Source organism: Cavia porcellus, unplaced genomic scaffold (genome assembly GCF_034190915.1).
Source record: "Cavia porcellus strain 051 isolate PalLab524CR breed Dunkin Hartley unplaced genomic scaffold, mCavPor4.1 scaffold_18, whole genome shotgun sequence".
Classification (NCBI taxonomy): domain Eukaryota; kingdom Metazoa; phylum Chordata; class Mammalia; order Rodentia; family Caviidae; genus Cavia; species Cavia porcellus.
Genome location: NW_026947501.1, coordinates 59,286,674 through 59,309,199, shown reverse-complemented (window position 1 = coordinate 59,309,199; position 22,526 = coordinate 59,286,674).

The following is a 22,526-nucleotide window of genomic DNA, read 5'->3' as shown; positions in this document are numbered from 1 at the left end:
CACAATCTCACAATGAGGTTCATTGATTTAAAGTGTTTAAAACCTTACATTGTTCACTATAATAAGCCAACTTTCACAGTTTGGATAAGAAAAGCCAGACATCCAGGTAAATACTTTTATTGAAGGTTTGTAGCACCCCCATATTTAATAACCTGAATCCTTAAAATGACACTGAGATACTGTATTCTGCCAAACTTGGCTATTATGAAAAATTCTTTGAAAATCATTTCTTCTACAAATGGAAATGAAAGTACAGCTGCAACCGCTAAGAGCAGTGAGATGACATTTTATTTTTTATAAGCCCGTTGGCAAAAATTCAACTTTCATAAGCACGTATGCCTGTCTCAAGCTTTTAAGGAGGCAGTTTTATGTTTCATACCTTTCTTTCTTCTTGCCTGTTAAGCGATCCCAGTTTGAGCCAAGATCAGTTTTTATATGAAGCTCAAAGGTAAATCATTTTATAGAGCATTTGCATAGGCATAATTGTTTCCACACATACCACCCCTCCCTCCATGGACTGCACAGCCCTGCCAGACTAATGGGTTTGAAACCTCATTCTCAATGTGTCATACCCTGTTGAAGAAAAAAGTTCCAGTTTCATTAAATCAAAACATTTCATGCTGTTATTCATAGTTTTCTATAACCTGACCCCACTTTCCTTTGTAGTTCTAATGAGAATAATATCTTTTTTAAAAAAGAAGTGTTTTCCTTTCCTATGCCTTTTTGACTCTTAGAAAAATAGCACTTTAAAATGAAGTTGGAGGGGGTGTATGAATAACAATTCTATCTTGGTCTCTCCTGTTCAAAACAGTTGAGATTTAAAATAGGGGGCACAGAGGGATTCAAATCGAAACTCCATTACTCAGATGCAGACATAGATGCACAGCATGATTTGTAACTGTCACCAGGTAGGCTTTTCAAAGTTCCTGTCTTCCTTCTTCGAATGCGGCCCTCAGAAATGTGCATGTCCCTGTGCAGGAGCAAACCTTAACTGGTCAGCTAACAGCACCAGGACAGAACAGTTGACAATTTGCCCTTTCAACAAAAGGCCAAGCTGACAGAGTAGACAGAATACTGAAGCAGGTTTTCCAATCTCTTTCCTTGTCCTTATCAAAGTGGGAAATTCTGCTAAGGTAGGCATGGGGAGAAAGATGAACTCTGAAGAGCTCTGTATTTGTGTTCTGTTGCTGCATACTATAGACCACACCATGAGTGAATTAACTTATTTAATTGTCAACTCAAAATTCTGTAATCCAGAAGTCTAGACAAAGTATATCTTTGGTCTCCACCCAAGGAGACAAGCTGATAGGGAGGTATGGCATAGATTGTGTGCTTATCTGGATCCTTTGGAGAAAAATCCACTTCCGAGTTCATTTCTGTTACATGGGACATTCAGTTCCTTGTCACTGTAAAACTGAGGTCTCCATTTTCTTGCTGACTGTTACTGAGGTTCCATGGTCAGTCCTGGAGTCCACCTCATTCCTACCATACAGCTACACCTCTCCTTTATCAAGGCAGCAACATCCCCAGTGTGTCATAACCTTCAAATTCTATTTCTGAACTCCAGGCTTAGATTTTTTAAAAACTGAATTATTATTTAAGAAGAGCTTTAGATATTAGTTTCCATGTCCCAGGCACCCAGCTTCCCCAATAATCAATATCTCTCAATAATGCAATGTACTTGTCACAACTAATGAACGAAGTTTGACAAATTCTTATTAAAGTCCTGATTTAATCTTATTTCTTTTTTTCTCTAATTCCCTTTTTCTCTTCTATAATTTCACCTGATATGCTGTATTATATTTAGTAATTGTGCCAGTGATCTTAATTGTCAACTTGATTGGTTTATCAGACTCTTGGATAGTTGATGACATTACGGAGCTCCATATTCTTCATTGGATGAATCCACTGGTGCTCATAGCTAAAGATGCTGTTGGGAGGTGACATTCAGGGGAAGCATGAGGCCACTGCAGATGTAGCCTTTGGAGGATATGTAGTTTTAGATGCCATTTCCCTGCTCCCTGCTTCCCTATAACAACAATCTTCTGCTTTGAAACCAGCCAGTCATGCAGTAAAACATCTAAAGTTGTGAGTCGTGTGGTCCTGGAGACTTGTACTTTGCAAACAAGTACTCTACAATTGAGCTATGCACCCAGTCCTATGTATAAAACTTTTATTCTTATACACACGATGTTTCTTTCCACTCTTTTTATTTATATATTATGACTTAAGGGCATTCTACAATTTGAGTTGTAAGCTAATAGCATTTATTAATTTATTCTGTAAATTAAATTGTTTCACATTTAGCTATTGAAAGTGTCAACTGGCTTTTCTCTCTCTCTCCTTTGCTCAGACTACACTTCACCTTACTGTATGTTCCATGTGAATGTAAGAGAAATGTGTAATCTTCTCTTGTTCAATGGAGTATTCTATAAATGCCAATTAAATCAACTGAATAGATAGTACTGTTGATGTCAAATATGTACTTATTGATTTTTCGGTCTGCTTGATCTAAAAATTACTGACAGAGGAGTGTTGAGGTCTATAACTATACTAGTGGGTTTTCTAGCTCTTCTTTAATTTTTATTCATTTTTACTTCAAATATTTTGATTTATAATGAGTAACAAAAGGCTCAAATTTCTCTAGAATTTCTGTTTCTGTTTCCTCTGGACTTTGTGCTGCCTTTGCACTTCCCCTTTGTTAAATACATCTCTTTAAGGTGTAAAACACTTCATTTTTTTTAGCTGTGGAAATTGGGTAGCTGAGAGGGAGGAGAGGCTCACACTTGGAGTAGCGCTGACCTCACACACATCCCTGGACCTTGTTCCCTCTTCCTTCTCTTCAGGAAATCTTGGATTCTGTAGCACACTTACTGGTTTTTAATGCTATGTAACAAATTATGACAAATTTATCATTTTAAAACTTCACATATTTATTGTATCATTTTTATACGATGTTTGTAATCAAACTCAGGGCTTCACACATGCTCTGTTGTGCAAGCATCCTAACTGAGAGATGTATCCTCAGTCTCAATTTTGTGTAAGAATCCAGATATTAAATATCATGTTGGCATCTCAGAATACTGCATTCAAAGTTCAAATGTGAAGATTTGTATTTTCCAAACTAACAGAGCTTTTGGTGGAATTCAGCTCTGTGCAATAGTAATATTGAAGCCCTCTGCGCTTAGAAGAGAGTTGTATTTCTCTACTTCTATGTAGAATTCTCAACAAGTAGTGACAGTATAGAATTTTGTTTGTAAGAAAGTTTCCTTGGCAGCGATGAAGCTCTATACAATATGGAATCATAAAGGACTGAAGCCCTATCACCTTTGCTATGTAGTGGAACCTTAGGAAGTAAAAATATTTGTTTGCAAAAACATGATTTTATGAATAGCTTAATAAGAGTGTCTTTTAACTCTTTTTAACCTACCTCTCCATAGAAATATATTATTTATAAATAAATTACTTATAAAAAATTAAGAGAAAAGTCTTTGAAAATAATGTGGTATTCTCATGCATTTTATTATATAAAGAAATACATAACATGAAATCTACTTAATTTTAAATATTCTGTGCAGCCCTGGTGAGTACAAACACAATTGAAACTTTATACCAAAAAAGCAGCAACTTCTCATAGTTATTGTTTTTAATAACAGATTCACTACTTAATAGTTGAGCTTCAGACTAGTCTTTTTAAGATTTTGAAACCTCAACAACCTCATTCTTTCAAATGGAGACAATAATAATAATCTCTATCACATAAGGGAAATATTAGCACTAATGAACACATATATAGAAAGTTTTTATTCTGGTAATGGATACATTATTTTCAGTAAGTACAAATTAACTTTTATTAATATGACTGCTTTTATATCAGTTTAATGTGAATTAATATATCAAGAGTATCAATATTGCAGCATGAACTATCTTAATATTAACTATATTCCTATTTCATTCACTTAGAAATAGCATAAAGCTACACAAGAACCAAAGTAGTGATAAACAAATTTTATTGGAGAACACTATTAGATCCTAAATAACACTTTTTTATGAATAACAGTTAAGCAAGAAATATGTTCACAGTCTATATGCAGATAAATAATTGGAATATGAAAATATTCAAATTCCAAATATGAAAAAATTACATATATATTTCTATTCATGGGTTTTTAAACTATGAGAAGTTACTGGTCAATGGGTATAAAGTTTCAGTTGTGTTTGTACTCAACAATGCTGTATAGAATATTTTTTTTGTCTTTTTCATTTTTTATCGGTACCAGGAATTGAACTCACAACTGCCTGGTTACAAGACACGTGCTTATGCCGCTGAGCTAAATCCCCAGCCCCGCTGTATAGAATATTTAAAATTAAGTAGATCTCATGTTATGTATTTCTTTATACAACCAAATGCAGAAAATAACACACTTATATTTTCAATGAATTCCACATACTGTTTTATAAGTAATGTATTTATATGGAAATGTAGGTTAAAAAGAGTTAAAAGACACACTTTTAAATTTGTAAGCTACTCATAAAATCATGATTTTAAACAAATATTTTCATTTCCATTTTCCTTAGCATCTAATTACATAGACTTTGAAATTCTCCATTATAACCTAAAATACTGCTTAATTTAAAAAAATCTAATATTCTCACAAATAAAGAAAGAGAAGGAGTTTCTTTTCAGTAGAAAATTAGCCAGCTAATAAGTAGAAGAAATTAGAATTAAAAACAATGTTGCATCTCCTATAATTAATTTAGGCCAGCATCATCAGTGGCTGAAGCCCTTAAAAGGAAACTAAAGATGAATTTCTCCAAATCACTAGAGAGTCACAATCTAAATCCCCAATTCACATTGGCCCCACTTAAAGTGGAAAAAAGTATGTGTGTGTGTGTGTGTGTGTGTTTTGATGTGACCTACCCTTTACAAATAAATAAATATTTTACAAAGCCATATAATAACAATAATAATAATTAACCAAGCTTTCAGAACTGATATTATTCTAAAGTGTTTCTGTAACAAGATATTAATGTGTAAACCCAGGTGTAAGAAATAAACCTAAGTATAATGCAGTGACCTTGCTGATACCTAGACAAGAATGAATCATCAATAAAATACATGTTGATATCATAGGGAAACATGAATAGAATGGAAATATTGTCAATCACAATTATACTGTTGAAATTTGTAAGAAAACACACATTTTTTTCATTTTTTAAATACGTCTTTGTATTATATAAAGATCACCTTCCTCCTAGAGAGTTTGTGCATCTAAACAACATATCTTAATTCCTTGTTCTCATCACCTTCCTCTCCACCATCCCTCTGCCCTCCATCTCTTGAATGATAGAGTTGGAATAAACATGTGCATATTATTTTCCTTAAAATATTTCAGCACAGACAACAACGAAAAGTCAGAAAAATATATATACAGCAAATAACATTTTTTTTTAAATTGTCCAATCTGTTGATGTAAGGGAATGTTCTAATCTTACTCTCAAGTATTTCAAAAATTTTGTTTACATTGGCAAGAGTAAAAGAAAAAACAAAATTTCCTGCATGATTGGAGCACTGACCTTCCAACTCCTGGTGCTCCTTCTTTTGGGGGAGCAAAGATGTGACTATAGGACTTGGATGGGCTCCTATGCGTGAGTCAGTACTGGCTACCTCACACTCCCCCCGTGCTTCTTGCTTCCCTGACTTCTTTAGGCTATAAGTTACACGCTGAACATCTCCAGCCTTGGATTTACCTGAATGCTAATTCCCGACTCTTCCCCGGGGTCATAGAACATCACACTACTCAAAATTAGAGTTCCATGTTCTGGTCTTTGTACATATTCATATGCAAAATCCTGACTGGGATAATCAAAAAAGAATGCTAAAAAGAAGAGAGCAATTTTCATGTTTTAAAGAATTCTATTTTATTTTTCCAGGTAAAAAGAACGGGAAAAAATAGTTTACAGACCTTTGTAAGTCCAGTACACTTTGAGAGTAATGAAGATGTGCTTACTAATTATAACATATGCACAGCTAATACTTACTGAATTTGCTAAATATTACTCCCTGGGAAGAGAACATACAGTCATGATTTCTTGCTATGAAGCCACCAGATAAGTACCAGTAATATAGAACTTTCACAAAGTTTAATTAACTTGCACATAACAAAGTGCAAAGAACTCGAAGAACTTGACCCTGGATTTCACTTGATAGCCCACACTGTACTAAAGAGTTGAGAAAATAAAATTTCACTCAAAATACAAGGGCCCAAAAGCTATTTTTTTTTTTGAAGAAGGATTTTGTTTTATTTATTTAACAGTTGATTTATCATCTCCTATTTAGAAGACCTTGTGCCAAGATTAAGAACATAATGACGAATGACCTGGCAATAGTTTTTTGAACACTCAAAGTCTAGTTGGTGAGACATACAAATCAGCAGTAAGAATTCAATATTATAGGTGTTAATATTTAAGTTCACATGGTAGTTGATTCTCATTCTTTCATAGCTTGCCATCAAGTCAGGCTTTAGAATAAGAGTTAAAATAGATTGAAATTAACAAAGTTAAATATTAAATAAATGTACCTAAAGTGCAGTTGGGCACTTAGGTACATTTATTTACAGGAGAGATCATTTAATAAGAAAACTCAGTGAGACTGTAGCAGAGCAGATAGAAGCAGAAATCAGTCACAGTTTTGTACTTTACAGTAGCTTATAGAGGGTTGGAAGTGAGGATAGGAGTGGTGGTCATGAAGAGGTTGAGTGGCAGAATGATGGCAGTAGGACATCCTACGCCTGTCATTTTGTAAGGCAGAAGAGGCATTTAACAGACCTATGAGAGAAATAGCTTCAATTTGCACAAAATATAGCTAATTTTTTTTTATCTTTGCCTTATATTGAGTTTTAACTGTATGGTAACTCTTTAAGGACAGCGTTTCCTTGAAATCTATTCTGACTTTTGCCAATTGAAGCTTTACTCTATATATTTGGTCTGTATTTTATCATGGGGGACTTCAATGGGAATAAAAATCACGGCATGACTTTAGAAGTAAGAAGTCACTTCAGCAGGCCACCTGAGCCACTTGGCAAGCACCACAGCAGCTGGTGATGCCAGCCCTGGCAGCAGCAGATAGAGAGCCTAATAGTAATTGCGATTTCCAGCACTTTTGGAAGTTTCCAAGCTGCTTTGGCATCTGCTCCATGCATGCTTCACTGGCAGCTAGGGAATGAGGGATTTCGAAGATACTATTAACATTTTTTTTTCTTTTTTTTCTTTTTTGCCAATTAGGAAGTATGTGATCAAATAATTGCTCTAAACTATTCAAGATGGCCCACCTCAGAGAGCTGGAAGGAAGCAATGGAAAGCTGCCTGTCCTTCACCTTAGAAGCACAATTTAGTCTGCACAACACTGTTTATGATAGATTCTTAGGTGTTTATCCTCATGTCATGGGAAAAAGAATCTGCGTATTGATGCTTGCTTATCCAACTCTATTTTCTTTATGTATACCTAAGTTGTCTGGATTTAGTATCTACAGTGATGATGGTTGTTTTAGTTACTTTTCTCATTCCTGATCCAAGATACGCAACACTCAAGGTTAGAGAAGGGAAGCTTTATTCAGCTCACAGAGTGTAGTGGTTTCAGTCCGTAATCAGCTGACTCTAAGGCTGGGTAGCTCATGGCAGAAGAGTAAGAGTTCGTGGCTGCAGAAGAAAAAGAGCAGCAAGAGAAAACGGGGAAAACAAGACTCATTCCGTGCCTTTTATTTTATCCAGACTGCTGGGATTAGAGCAGTGCCAATCCAGTTAATGGGCTGATCCAGCAACCACTCATCCTTCTTCTCAGAACCCTGAATCCCAGCATTACTATGACACAGTCACAAACTCTAGATTTAGTTAACTCCAAAGTGCCCCATCTAAAAGTGCATGAAGTTTTAGGGGAACATCTACACACAAATTATAACAACCTTCCTTCTGCAGGGGAAGCTTCTTCCTCTCATCTGTATTTGTCTGAATTGTATTTGTTTCATCAACACAGGAGTTGATTTCTGATTTTTTCCATCTAACAAGGATGGGTGACCACTTGCAAGTCTCTTGACCTGTTCATACCCTGTAAAACAGAAATAGTAAGTGTTCATAACATTAAGGATTAATGGAAAAAATGTCTATGGAGTACTTCTCTTATTCTACGTGTTTCATAATTGTCTTTTATTTTCACATAAAGTATTACTCAGTGAGGCCTTTCTGATCCTCTACTCCTTCACTTATTATTTACCCCCCTGCAGGGTGTCTGTACCTTCCTAATGACATTTGACACTTCTGACTCTAGGTTACATTGATTTACACATATACTGTCTCCCGTGCCACTTCTGGAGGTCAGTGTCCCTGTCTGATTCACCTGTGTATATATCCACATGTTCTAGAGTGGATGTTCATTAGAGGAACGTTTAAACTTGTTTGCTTTATGGATATTTGATTTTCTTCACATTTTAAAAGTTAGAAGCCTTAAAATTCTCATTTAAGTTAGAATATCATCTGAGACACTGGATACTGTCTCTTATGTGCCCTCCCCACACACACTGTGGTCCTCTGAGCGGCTCTCTGGACTCCAGGTCTGGCCTCTGTCTAAACACTGTCTCCTCAGAGTGATTTCCCTAAGGTTGAGCTGATATGATTGATTACTCCTGTTTACAACCTTCCCTAGTAACTCTGGGTTAGTCTCTCCTTTTGCAGTGACACTGAAGAAACTTCATGAGTTTCTGGTCTCTATTTTCTCTTTTCTATCCTTACCTTTGATGGTCTTTTTACCTATTGCAATACATGATCTCTATGCTGCATTACTTGAAATATATTGACCGGGAATAAATTCCCTACTACTTTCTCCTCTCAACTAGTTTGCAGTGACCTATTTCTTAGGACTTACTTTAGACATAACCTCTGTCAGCTCATCCAGAAAGCCTTTCCAGTCCTTTTCTATTTTGGTTATTTCTCTGCCCTCTGTGCTGTGTCGCTGTCTTGTGCATATCTCTCTGATCACCTTTTTAGCACAGTGTGACCATTGACTCTCTTAGATCCCAGGCTCACTATTCAGATTGTGAACTCTGAGCACAGAGTTTCTTGAGTAACTCGTCCATTTTCGTGATTCTTTCAGAGAAACCCAAGGTCACCAGTCACCAACTATCACCCTTCTCCATCCCTCCTGCCCTCATCTCCACCTGCTCTGCATGCAGCTAAAAACAAAATACATGACATTTCCTTCCAGTACCCACCCTTTTGATATTTTCATGTGTCTGTGCGTGAGGGTCACATTTTCTAGAAAATGCTTTCTGATATTGTTTTCATTATCATTTATATGATTTATATCAGGCATTATTTTTAGAAAGCATATAAATGCCATTAATTTGGGTTACTGTTTTTTGTCCACTGACACATTGAAAGTTAAGTCCCCATGAGTACTTTGTTTGCTTTTTTGTTGTTTAACAAAATTCTGATATTATTGGCTTTTGAACAGATAGTTCTTTCTTGTTATGTGAATGTTTTCATGCACTCTGGCATGCTCAGTAACATCTCTAATCTCTATATCTAAACTCTAATCTCTATATCTAATCTATATCTACATCTAATCTCTAATCTCTATACAATAGGTTGCAGTAGCACACATCCTTCTCATGTTAAACAAATATGTGTCAGGGGCTAGGGATTTATCTCAGCGGCATAAGTGCCTACCTTGCAAGCAGGCAGTCATGAGTTCGATCCCTGGTACTGATAAAAAAAAAGAGAGAGATTTATAAAACAAATATGTGTCCATAGAGTGCCAAATATTACCTACTTCAAAAACCATCTTTCAGTCAGAATCGGTGCTCTAGACCCAAAGCTTATCACACAGAGTTTCTCAATTTACAGTGAAAGATGGTATATTTGACACAATTTTACAAAGACTGCTTTTCTGTGGTGTTATTACTAATAAAGAGTTTGTACTTAGAACATCGGAAATAAAATGTAGTTAACAATAGTGCAATACATTCTACATTTCCAAGAGTTTTTCAGGTTAAAAACAGAATGAAACTATCCTGTTTTCTGACATATACAGAAGAAAAACAAAGAAAATCATTGTAACATTGCCAATTGCAAGTAGTGGAAAATAAAATATTGAGAACTGAAGTATAAGACAGACTTTAAGAGTTGCTAAAGATTGACAATGTAATCAACTTTTTACTTATTTATTGCTCCTCTGGTATTTCCTTCCCAAACCAAACAACAGTCATTTTCTAAGAAATCCTAAATCATATGGAGGCTTAGATCTACTTCTTTCATTCTCCTCTTTAATGTAACTAAAGATAAGTAGAATTTGCATAATTCGTCACCCTTTGTGAATCATCTTCTGTGCACCTAGCTCTTTCCTACAGCTTTAGGACATTACCTCCACATTCAAGCTGTGTTTAGGCAGTTGCTGTAGCAGCTGTCTGACATCCCAAGAAAGTCTGTGTGGATAGGGGAAAAAATCTTATTGACTCTAAAAACTTCTCAGAACATAGAAGGGGTTTGAAGAAAGTGTAGGATTATTTTAGATAAAGAAGTGACAGGGCTTAAAACATTATAAATCAAACTATGTCAATTTGGCATTTGAAAAACAAATCCATAGAAACAGGAAGACCACTCTTACATTCACACCTGTTTCCTCTATAGCAGACCATAAAGTATTCTCTGATCATCTTTTAAAGCCGTCACAAGACCCTCTTCTCTACATGGGTCCTCTCGATACCCAGAGGAAAGGAAAGACACAAGGAAATGCTGACAAAATCTGAACACCCTTTCCTAAATTACACCAGGTTTGTTCTTCTTCAGTCATAATTCTACATAGTTGAATTAATAATAATTCTGTTATTAGTCATAGTTGAATTAATAATAATAATAATAATAATTCTGTAATAAAAGTTTCCCCCTGTTCCTATATGGTGTTCAATTCTGAAGGCCCCAGTGTCACATAAAACCTGTATTAAATAGATTTGTATGCTTTCTTTCCTTAACCTGTCTTTTATTATAAAGGGCTCAACCATGAATTTAGCAAAAGATACTGCTTCTCCTGCACAGAAAGCAATGAGAAGTTACCAGAGAATGGCAACAGAATGCATATCAGTTCTCACTATGAGGAAGTCAGTGGTGTAGAGAATTTATATTCTGACTCAGTCTGCTCATTGCTTTGAGCACTAGTGATGAGTACTGTGTATCAGAAGAGATTCACTGAGCTTGCTTTGGTAACTTGTAGAGCAGAGCACAGTGTTTATATATATACCTGAGCTGAGTATCACTCTGGTAACCTTATCAGAATTTTTGAATACTTAGCTAGCAGCATATTTTTCATGTGATGAAGTAGGGAAGGTAGTAGGAGAAAAAGGAAGAGAGGGAAAAAAACCTTCTTTCCTGTGATAAATTGAGCCTGTGTTCTGGTATTTTTTTAATAAATCAGCATTTGGAGGAAAGTCACATGACATGATTCCATGCTAGATCTTCCTAACTTTTCTGTAAATATAAAGCTACTGTGCAAAAAATGACAATATGAAAGGAGAAAGAGAGAAAAACCTGCAATACTTCTAAGCAGAAAAACCACCTGAATAGGGGAAGGATGTCAGCAGAAAGGGCTGTTACACCAGGCAGGATGCTGAAGGGGACTGAGTTCCCTGTTTTTTGATTATAGATCCCTCTCATTGCCTGCTATAATCCTTCCTTCCCGTGTGTGCCCTCACTCTCACTTCCTCCTCTTACTAATTAGGCTGCTTTATGTGAATTTCAGCAGGCAGTATTTCATATTTAATAACCTTGCATCAGAAAAAAAGAGGAAGTTAAAGAAGCTGGAATATATTGCCAGGTGTTCTGGAAAGCATCTGGGGCATTTATAGTGAACCCACAAAATTCCTCAATCCCTGAGGAATCTATAGCCTATACTTTCAGGAATTCATTAAGTATGAACTGAGAATATTATAAATACCATGGAACAAGGACTAGGCCCTGATCAAGCCCATCACTGGTTATTCAGTAGGCAGGAAATCAGGGGTAGCCCTAATTGGCCTTCCCATTTAGCACCTTGTTAACATAAATTGAGGGAGTTCACACCTCTAATCTCTTGTTACTAATGTTGGCCTGCTAGAATCTGAAGTCAGTGAAATGAGGTTGCCCTGCTGGTAAAGCTTATTTTTCTAAACAAGAGCAAGGCAGTTTAAATGTTTCAGTGGAGACCTGGCAGGTGACAAGGGTGGCGTCTTCAATCTGTGGGGCAGCTTTTAAGGATAAAGGTTAGAGTCACTGGTTGCCTCTATGCTTTCGTCAACTTTTACAACAAAACTTGCAAATATTCTATTTTCTTAGAAATCAAACAAGAGCAAAACTAAAAATTTTGCTGACACACACATCTCCAATGGCTTCTCTCCTTTCTCCTGTTCTCATAACTACCCATGCCCACAAGGTATCTGCAAATTTCACGTTCTCTCACTCTTTAAGATACTGTTCAGACTTGTCATCTTCCACAAACATGTAATAGATTCATATTACAAATTTTCCATTTGTGAAAAGTATCTAATCTAGCCTCCATCCCTTTTGTACTCTCTGAAATATCAAGCTGTGTGTAGGGGTGCATATCTGTAAACCCAGTACTCTGGGAAGCTGAAGCAGGAGGATCCTAACTTCAACCTCAGCCTGGACAATTTTGTGACTGAGTGAGATCTTGCCTTAAAACAAAAGAAAAAGAGAAGGAAATCAAAGAAGAAAGAAAGGGAGGAAGGAAGGAAGGAAGGAAGGAAGGAAGGAAGGAAGGAAGGAAGGAAGGAAGGGTTACAGGTAACTGAGTTAGGTAGAAATATTCTAGGCAGTCAGACAATGCTGGGTGCTCAAAGGTGTCAAGGTAGGAGGCCAGATACCTTGTAACTGTGGGGAGACAGGCACCTCCCACTTTGGGAAAGCACCCAGGTCCTAAGGATTGATATTCTAAATAGGTCTCTATCACTCTGAGGAAGCCAATAGTCACCATCCCAACCCCCTACAGGAAGAGTCACTGTTCATTAGAAAAGAAAGAGGAAAAGAACGATGAAAGGAAGAGATCAAAGAAGGGAAGGAAAGAAAGAGGACTGAGGCTAAAGCCTAAGTTGTAAAGATTCCTGGTTCAATTCTAATAATATATATATAAATATATACGTAGTACATGCATATATGTATAGTAGGTATCTGTAATATATTATTTATCATGTATTTATATCATTTCCTTTTTTATTACCCTTTTTGTAGCAATGTTGATTTTTTTTTTTTTTTTTTTTTGGTACTGGGGATCAAACTCATGACCTTGTACTTGCCTGGTAGGCACTTGTGCCATTGAGCTAAATCCCCAGACTGCAATTTTGATACCTTATAAAATGTGATCATGTCTCTTAAGATTTGTCATTTTTTTCCCCTTAGCAACATGGCACACTTTTGGCCAGCATCTGTCTCTAATTTCTCCATTACAAAAGTCCCTAAGACAGTGCACGGTGTCAGTGATAACACTGGTAAAAGAAAGACATATTTCGTGAAACTTTCTGTGGCAAGATCATTTATGCTGATCAACACCGGTTTTAAAATTATAGTTGAAGATTGCTAGAAATATTTTTGTTGTTGTGGCTATTGTTTGTTTGTTTTTTAATAAAATGTCAGAGTTTGGGTCTTTAGGAAGGCAACAGAAGAGTAATCTGAAAAAAGATGAGCAGGAATTTCAGAATGAAAACCTAGAATAAAGCTGTTACTAAATTGATTCGTGTGTTAAAAATGAAAAATTTGAATTCTTAACCAAACATGACAAAGAAAACCCTCTCAAGCTTCATAAATTACCAGATTATGGATTGAGATAAAACTTCATCTAGAATTAAATTGTGTCTCTACATCTCAGCATAGCTCTTCATTTTACTGATAGATAGTAAACTGATAGATTCTGAGATTTCACTGGCATCTCCAAAACTTAGTAAGTAGTGATTATAGCTTGTAGAAATCCGTGTAAGATGTGGAAACCCAAAGTTCCAGAACGAGTAACATAGAAGAATTCTCCACACTCCTGTGGTAGGTTGTGCTGTGCGTTAGTGTTGATGCAACAGAATGTCTTAACCTGCAGCCTAGAAATTCATCTCTTATAATACGGAAGCTTGGGAGATCCATTATCAAGGTGCTGTCACCTGGCAAAGACCTTTTTGGTCTAGCATAGCATAGTAGAGGTCATCACATGGTAAAATTAAGGGAACACACGTTACCAAGTTTTTTGTCCACTTCTCATAAAGCCACTAAGCACATTTTGGGGATCCAACACTCATGACTGTGTCTAAATTACTCTGAAGTTTCCACTTCCAAATGACATCAACACATGAATTTAAGAGAGTACATTTTCAACACATCAACTTTTTGAGACACTCAAAACATTATCCCATGACAATGGATTAGACTTTACAATGTGAAGAGATAAACCAGAATAAAACTACCTAACCAAACGTTGCCAAAATAAAACAAAACAATAGACCATTCTTTACTTTGAAAAACAACTAGGCCTGGATAAGCATGAAAATATCTCAGTGTTATGAAATCACCTGCAGTATAACAAAGACTATTAAAGATTTAGACAGAGTTGCCCATGAGTAAGCAAAAATTGCAAAAGCAAATGGCTTAGAAAATACAAAAACTTACTAAAAAAAATTTTATAGTGTCTCTAAGACAAACTAATTATCAAAAGAATAATAAATAAAATAATGGGGGAAATTTCCCTTAGTGTTTTAGTGTACATTATATAATTAAGTTCATATAGTTATGAATTCAATAAACCAAAATTTCAAAGTCAGAAATACAAACTAACAACCTCAATCATAAAGATAAACTAACAACAAAAAGTGAAAAAGTATATTAAAAACTAGAAAAAAATCATTAGCAAATTGATATATAAACTAGAATCCGCAAGGAACTAAAAGCAGTCAGCTAAAAAATAAAATTACCAAGTGAAAAGAAACCAAAACAAATAGAAACAGTGCAAACAAAAAAGCCAAACATTTAATCAATTACATGACCAGGAAAACTGATATAATTGAAGGAGAAAAAATATATTTACAAGTAGCAAAGAAATAGTGTATGTTATGTAACTTTTGATAAAAGAACGTTACCTTGAAATAAATATAAAATGAAATTTGCAGACATTGTTTCAGAATTATGTTATTTCAAATATATTTTAATATATGCTAATATTTTTCACGTATACTACTAGTTTATCTTAGTTCATTGAAAAGAAAGTTTTTATCTTTTTTTATTTTTTGTATGAAATTTTTGTTTACGTTTTATACTCTGAGTTACTGTTTTGAAGATAAGAGCATACAGTGTATTAACTATTGTTATTGTCTTATTATTTTGTATTGAAATTTTTTTAAAATTAAAATGTAAAAAAAGAATTGACAATATTTCAGTATAGTATGTCATAAAACAAGAAGCACTAATGTAGATGACATTTGAATTACTGAACATCAAGCAGAAATACAGCTTTATTTAAGCATTTGGAAAGAAAAAGCAAAATTATCTATGAGAGACGTAACCAGGCAAAGACTTTCAATTCTTAAAGGCAATATTTAAGAAGAACTGAGGAAAAGAAATTGTATAGTAACATATAATGCAAAACGACATACTGTTCATTTCAAATATTGTGAATGAAAAATAAGAAAAACTATATTAACAATTACATATGTATATTCATAAAATAAGTCAGTGAAAAACATTTTGTATAATTTTATTTTTTATTTAGGTAATTTGCAATGTGATTAAAATATAAATCTTGAGTAATCACAGAAGGTGGTGTTATATGTACAAATAGTAACAAACACTGGTGAAGCTGTGAGTGGTTGATACACTCCTTCTGCCACATAAATTCTGATGAAATAAGGAAGAAAGCAGTTAAAATAGAATGTGAGAGCAAACTGCACTCCGGTTCATGGAAATTTGAGAAAGTCGCGAATCTGCGTGTCTGCAGAGATCTTTGTAGTAGCAACTTTTTTTTTTGTCTTTTTCCTTTTTATTGGTACCGGGGTTCGAACTCACGACTGCCTGATTTACAAGGCAGGCGCTTATGCCGCTGAGCTAAATCCCCAGCCCAGTAGCAACTTATTGAATGCCCGGATGAAGATGAAAGTAAATATGGAAACATAGTGTTGGAAAGTAAACAATTTTAGCCCTGGGACCAATATTAGCAAAAGCAAGAAGGTGGATTTTCTGGTTATTCTGAATAGTCACATTATGAAAATGTCAGGGTGGCATCAGTGGAAAGTAGAGAAAAGATAATAATGGAAGAATATATTGATTGGAATTTGTGAAAACTCTTATATAGTTCTCATGCTTTGTTCACTAAGCCATGTGAAACCACAGAAGCTTTTAGAAGTTGCAATGCATTGAAGTTTGTTTGGTTTATAATTTAGTACTTAGCATATAGTAATACAGTGTGTATTAAATGTTTTGAATTTGGATACTTCTGGTGCCTGAGAATTTTCCTTGTTTTAGAGAAAAGAATTGCATGACTTTCAAAGAGTGTCCTGAAATAATTTTGGCACTTGAAATCTAATATTAAATATGTATCATATATGAGACCTTGGACTTAGAAGAGATCAATAAATACCCAACACTATTTCTGTATTTTTCAAACAACACTGCAGTCATTAAGTTTACCAGAAGTTTTGGAAATCAAAATACTGCCAGGATTAGTAAGGTGAAGGAATCACTGCATTGATCTAGACAGATTGTCAAAATGAGTAGAAACCACATGGCCAAGTTTTAGATATTAAGAAAATTCAATTATATTAAGCATCATATTCCATAAGTATTTTCATTTCAAGAATTATACTTTAGTAAGTAAAGCACTGAAAAATTGGCTCTTTTTTCCTCATAACTCAGTATAGCAACTGAGTCAATCATTTTCAGATTCTTACCCAGCATAGAAGGGCAAGTTATTTTCTCCATTACCTGGTGCATAACATAGTGTGTTGAAAAGAACGTTGATTAAATCTCAGAATTTCATTATTAACTGAATAATCTTAGCTATACATTAGCCTCTGAGACTATGAGAGTCCTTATCTGTAAATAAGAATACTAGGTAACAGTCACAGTTTAGCTATGGTAAACATTGAATAAGTTAATATACAGAAACAGTCTACAAAGACATATTGTATATGTGTAATACATATTAATCAGTTACAATTCTTCTCATTGGCTTTAAAATCAAGAAACTTGTTTTTTTAATAACGTCCAACATTATGATTTGCTACAGAAATTTAAACAACTAGGGACCTTGTCTATATTTCTTATGTTTCTTTTAGCATGGAAATTTGTGAGATTAAATGCTGTGTAAAGTTGTTATAGAGGGTTATAAAGTCCAGGGAAGTGAAATCATTTAGTGCTGCTACCCAAATGGTTATAAAATCTAGTCTGCAGGATGGCTTTAGAATAACTCATCAATTCTTAAAGAGTGAGGAAAGCCCAGACACTATAAAGAGCATCAGTATTGGGCATGAACAGACTTTACTCTTCATGGTCTGTGTTTTCTGTGGATGATGTTCTGACAAGAAAATTCATGCACCCAAGAATGATGGACTCACATGTCCAGACATACTCAAGTCCATCTGGCTGAACTCAGTGCATCTTGATGCTGGAATTTATGATTTTAAGGAGAGCTACTTTGGAAACAGACTTATCCAGAAGTTAATGAAGAGATGGAAGGCCCTTCATTTTCCATGTAGGTTTCCTTTCTCCTTGTTTTCCTGAAAAAGGCTATGAAGTAGTAAAGGGCCAAACATAAGATGGCAGACAGTGGTAAAGTGGACTCCATTACCATTCCAAATTTCTCAAACCCTCTTTGGAATTTGGAAAAACAAGCCACATTCTAAAAATACAAAGTATGAGTAGAAGCATATTGTTCTTTGTTTAAATATTGCAGATTCATTAACTGGAAAATCTGAAAGAACTGCATTGCACACAGATTAAACACATTATCCAAATGTGGACCACATATATGAATACTGATTTCCAAATTCAGTTACCCTGTATTTTGCAGGTCGGTTAAGAAACAATCAAATAGTGTAGAAGACTCCTTTAATTGTACATTTTCTTTACTTAAATAGATTTATTAATACCTCTCTTGCACTTGATTCTTGTAAGAGATAATTTATTTCTTCATTAAATGGCCTTGAAATCTTTTTAAGCCACTGGAGAATGGGTTTGGACTTCACAAACCTGTCGCAGTGACTTCAGTGCCTTGGTCGTATATGGAAGCTGCTGAAAACAAAGAGTGTGTGTGGAAACCCTCCAGATGGTAACACTAACATATTAGGTGTATTATTAATTTTTTCTTGCTACATTTCTTCAAAATTGACCTTTGACTTAAGAGGACCATGCGAATAGTATCGCATCATGTTTATTGATATCTATGGATCCAAAAGGGTAATACAACAACTTATTTCAAAAGTAAAAATATCATGTGCAAAGATCAGCTCTATTCCCTTGCCTAACAAAATTCCATTAACTAACTTAAATTAGACTTAATAACAATCACATAAACCAATTAGTTTCAATTTATAACTCCATTAGGAGTATTATTCATCAAGGCATTACCAGATAGAGCTATGCTTCTTCTGACTTTCAAGAGATTAAATAAATATAACCTGAGGTGCTAATTATATGACAGTGTTACAGACTTTCCAAGATTATGTCCCTCAATGCAGATAGAATTTTTGTAAAGTGAATTTTCTTAAAGAAAATGTCCTTGGCACAAGCCTTGAATTTCCTTATTTTACATTAGTAGGAATCTTTAATACCTAACTGGATCTGCAGTGTCCCATGGGCTTCAGTGATAGTAGTCATGCCTCTCCACAAAAATTCAGGCAATCTTTATTTTGCATCTTCTATAAGTTACATGGCTTTCCAAGTATTCTACTCTTGGGTGATTTGTTAATTCCCTGTAATACATAGAGTAAAAGTAGGTGACACCGTGTCTTGTGCCTGGATCCTGTTAATGTATCAGTGTTAGACTTCAGTGGTTTATTCTGAGCCCTTGAAAAAAACCTACATCATTTTCCTGCATGATCTCATGCTCATTTTACCACATACAATTGTCCTTTGGTATCTATTAGGGATCGATTCCAGGACCCCAACAGATACCAAAATCCATGGATGCCTAAGTCTGTTTTATAAAATAGCATTATATGTGAACATAAACTATGCATGCTTCCCTACATATTTTAAATGTTCCCAGATTGCTTTTAATACCTCTTTCAATGTAAAAGCAATGTGAATATTTGATATATTGTATTTTTAAGGGATTAATGACAAGGTAAAATGTCTGCATATGTTCAATACACATAAATTTTTTCCCATGATTAGCTGAATCCATGGGTTTAGACCCCACACACACGGAGGGCAGAGTATCTGGGCTCCTGGCTCTCAACTCATTCCTATAGCCAAGAGCTCTTTCAGAAACTCCAGAGGGACATTTCAAATTTGATATGAGTTAAATGAAATTCTCAGTGCTGCTGATCAAGAGCACCAGGAATGGAGTCTGGCAAGCTGAGTTAGCAGCCCAAATAGGACTGGCCTAACTCAAAATACGCTAATCGGTATCATTTGCTTTGATTACTGAGGCTGTGTTAAGTCTAATGCAGGTTTTTAATTTGTCTTCACTACAGTCTGGTGCTAAAATTTGAGCAAGATATAACAAAGAATAGCCCCTGGTCCTACCTAAATACCTCTTTTTATTGTACATCTGTTACTCAGGTTTGTTTCTAGTACCCTCACTTTTTCCTTCATGTCCTTTAAACTGGATGCCAATTCCTTTTTCAAAGACCTTACTACTATCATCTGATTTTCTGTTTGCTCTTTGCCATTACTTCAAGCCCAGAGTCTTCCCCAAATATCGTACTATTAGCAAGGATAAGATATGGTCACATCCCTCAGAAGATATGCACTCCCCAATATACTCAAGAACCAGGGCAAACCAAATATGCCTTGGTACTAACTACATAAACATTGTTCTTTTGAACACAGTCACATCCGTTCATTGCATTGACTATGTGACTTATGTGACTATGTTCACATCATAAGTTGCAAAAGACAGCATGGGACCAACAAATCTAACCTACTTGCTATTTATGGCCCTTTATAAAAAATGTATACTGGCCTCCATTCTGCAAATTTCTGTACCTGTGAAAGCTTGCATCTTAAGCAGTTGATTTTATATTCCTGAAACATTATGAAATTTCAGTAAAACATATTACTATGCATGAATGTTAATTAAGCACATTTTTTATTACTTTTGCAATTTGATTTTAAGGTGTTTTGATTCTATGTGTGCATATTAGTGTACACATGAGGAATTTATGCACTTTTGTCAAGTATTAATTTAAGAACATGCTAGAGTTGTAGGACATTTGCCTTTACTTACCAGAGTTCTATGCTCTTAAATTTGAGAAATCTTATCCCAGCTAATTATAGACATGCTGTGGCTTTCACAGCTGTTACCTAGCACCGGGCTTCAAGAAAACTTTCTGGGGGTTCATCTCAACTTAGTTTTACAACAGCTACTCTATCCACTTTTGATAAAAACCTGGCTTTCATCCCCCCATAATAAATCAAATGACAACTGTTTTAAAAGTCAATAAAATAATTATTACAAAAATGGTCACAAATTTGAAGTTACGATGATGTCAAATTCCTATAAAAAATTCTAAATTTGTATTCTCATTCTGGTACTTGTAAGAAACCAACAGAAATGAGACATGATGGACACTGGTTGATGGGCCACAGAATCTTGGCACTGTAGCACAAGGAACAGAAGTCATTGAAAAGAGAAGGAAAGAGACCATGCCTCAATTTAGGATCATTAAGATTACTACTGTGAAGAATAGATAAATCCCTCTCCACAGGAACAGTATTCCTAGTATAGATATTGATCACTGCAAACTTTCACCCATTCTTCATGTAATAAATAGTTATGGAACAGGCAACATGTTCCAGATCTCTTTCGAGTTAATGAGAATGGATTTGTTGAAAAAATAATAATAAAAATTCTTTCCGTACTCCAGTTTATATTGCATTGAGGAAAATGAGAAAATAAACACATAAATCAGCAAAAAAGTTAGATTAGCAATGGGTGGGAATTAAAATAACATCATTTAATATATAGTAACTAACAGGTACCTTTCACTAGTAAATGGCTTTATATCTGAAATGTGAAATATAAATGGATCCAGTTATGAACAGAGAAAATCCAGAAAGTAGAAAGTACTTTGTGGGGTGCAGATAGAGCATCCCTAATCTGGAAATCCAAAGACACAGTGCTGCAAGATAGAAAACATGTTCATTGTGCACGTAGTACTATAAGTAGGGAATCCTAAATGCACCTGACCACTGTGCATTTAAATCCTATGTACACTAAAAATATCCAATGACATTTCTTCTGGGCTATGGATGAAGTGGAAATGAGATAAATCAGATGCACAAGCTTAAATATTTCATGGATTCCTTTATGTAAGGAAACCAAAGTACACATAGATTAAACAGTGGAATAAAAGATAGATTATAGAAACAGGAAAATTGAACTTTTGTGAAAGGGAAGGGGAATAAAAGATGAAGATGAGGGAAAGAAAGAAGAGAATGGGAATTTTAAAAAAAGAACTAAGATGTGTTACATACAGGTACCAACTTCCCATAATGAATATAATTATTTTGTACTTTAATGTGTATTAATAAAAAATGAAGTATATATCAACTTCAAATGAATTTCATGTTTATATTTTTCATTGTGAAAATAATCTTATTTAGGTAATACAAGTAAATACATTTCATGATGTGATATATCTAAATATTTCAATTTTTTTTACAAATCTCAAGTTTGCAAGATTTTTCAGTTCAAGAATTTCGGATAAGGAATATTCAACCTGTAATTATGTGGAGAGACAGAAGGGCAAAAAGACCTTGAAGTAGAATTGCTGTGGGTAATAGGAATATATTCTAAAACTAAAATGGCACAGGTAATACAGAATTTCATGCACTTGTAAAAGGAATTTGAACTGTGCTGTGCTTTCAGTGAGGACTCTGGAGAGACTGAACGATCGATCCATCATGACTTTAAAATTTCGACCTAAATAACTGCTAGAGAAAGGTGCTGGCACCATAGGAACTTAGTCCATGTCAGAGAAGCCCTCAGCTTCAGTTGTATGGTTGCTAATGCAAACTAATAATAATATTAATAATAATTAGATATTTAGGATATGATTCGTTGTGCATCCACATAGCAAGCATTTGAGGGGAAAAAGTGAGAATATTTATTTAGAATTGTTCTATATTTCTGCTCTAAGACAAATCAAACTACTAAATATTGCAAATAGAAATAAGTTCAAGAATAGGAAAGGGAGTGTTCTTCAAAATGTACCAATAGGAATTGGGTCATGGAAAGAGACAAATTTTTTAATAATGATGTGAAAGACAGCTCAATCGCATTCACATTACAA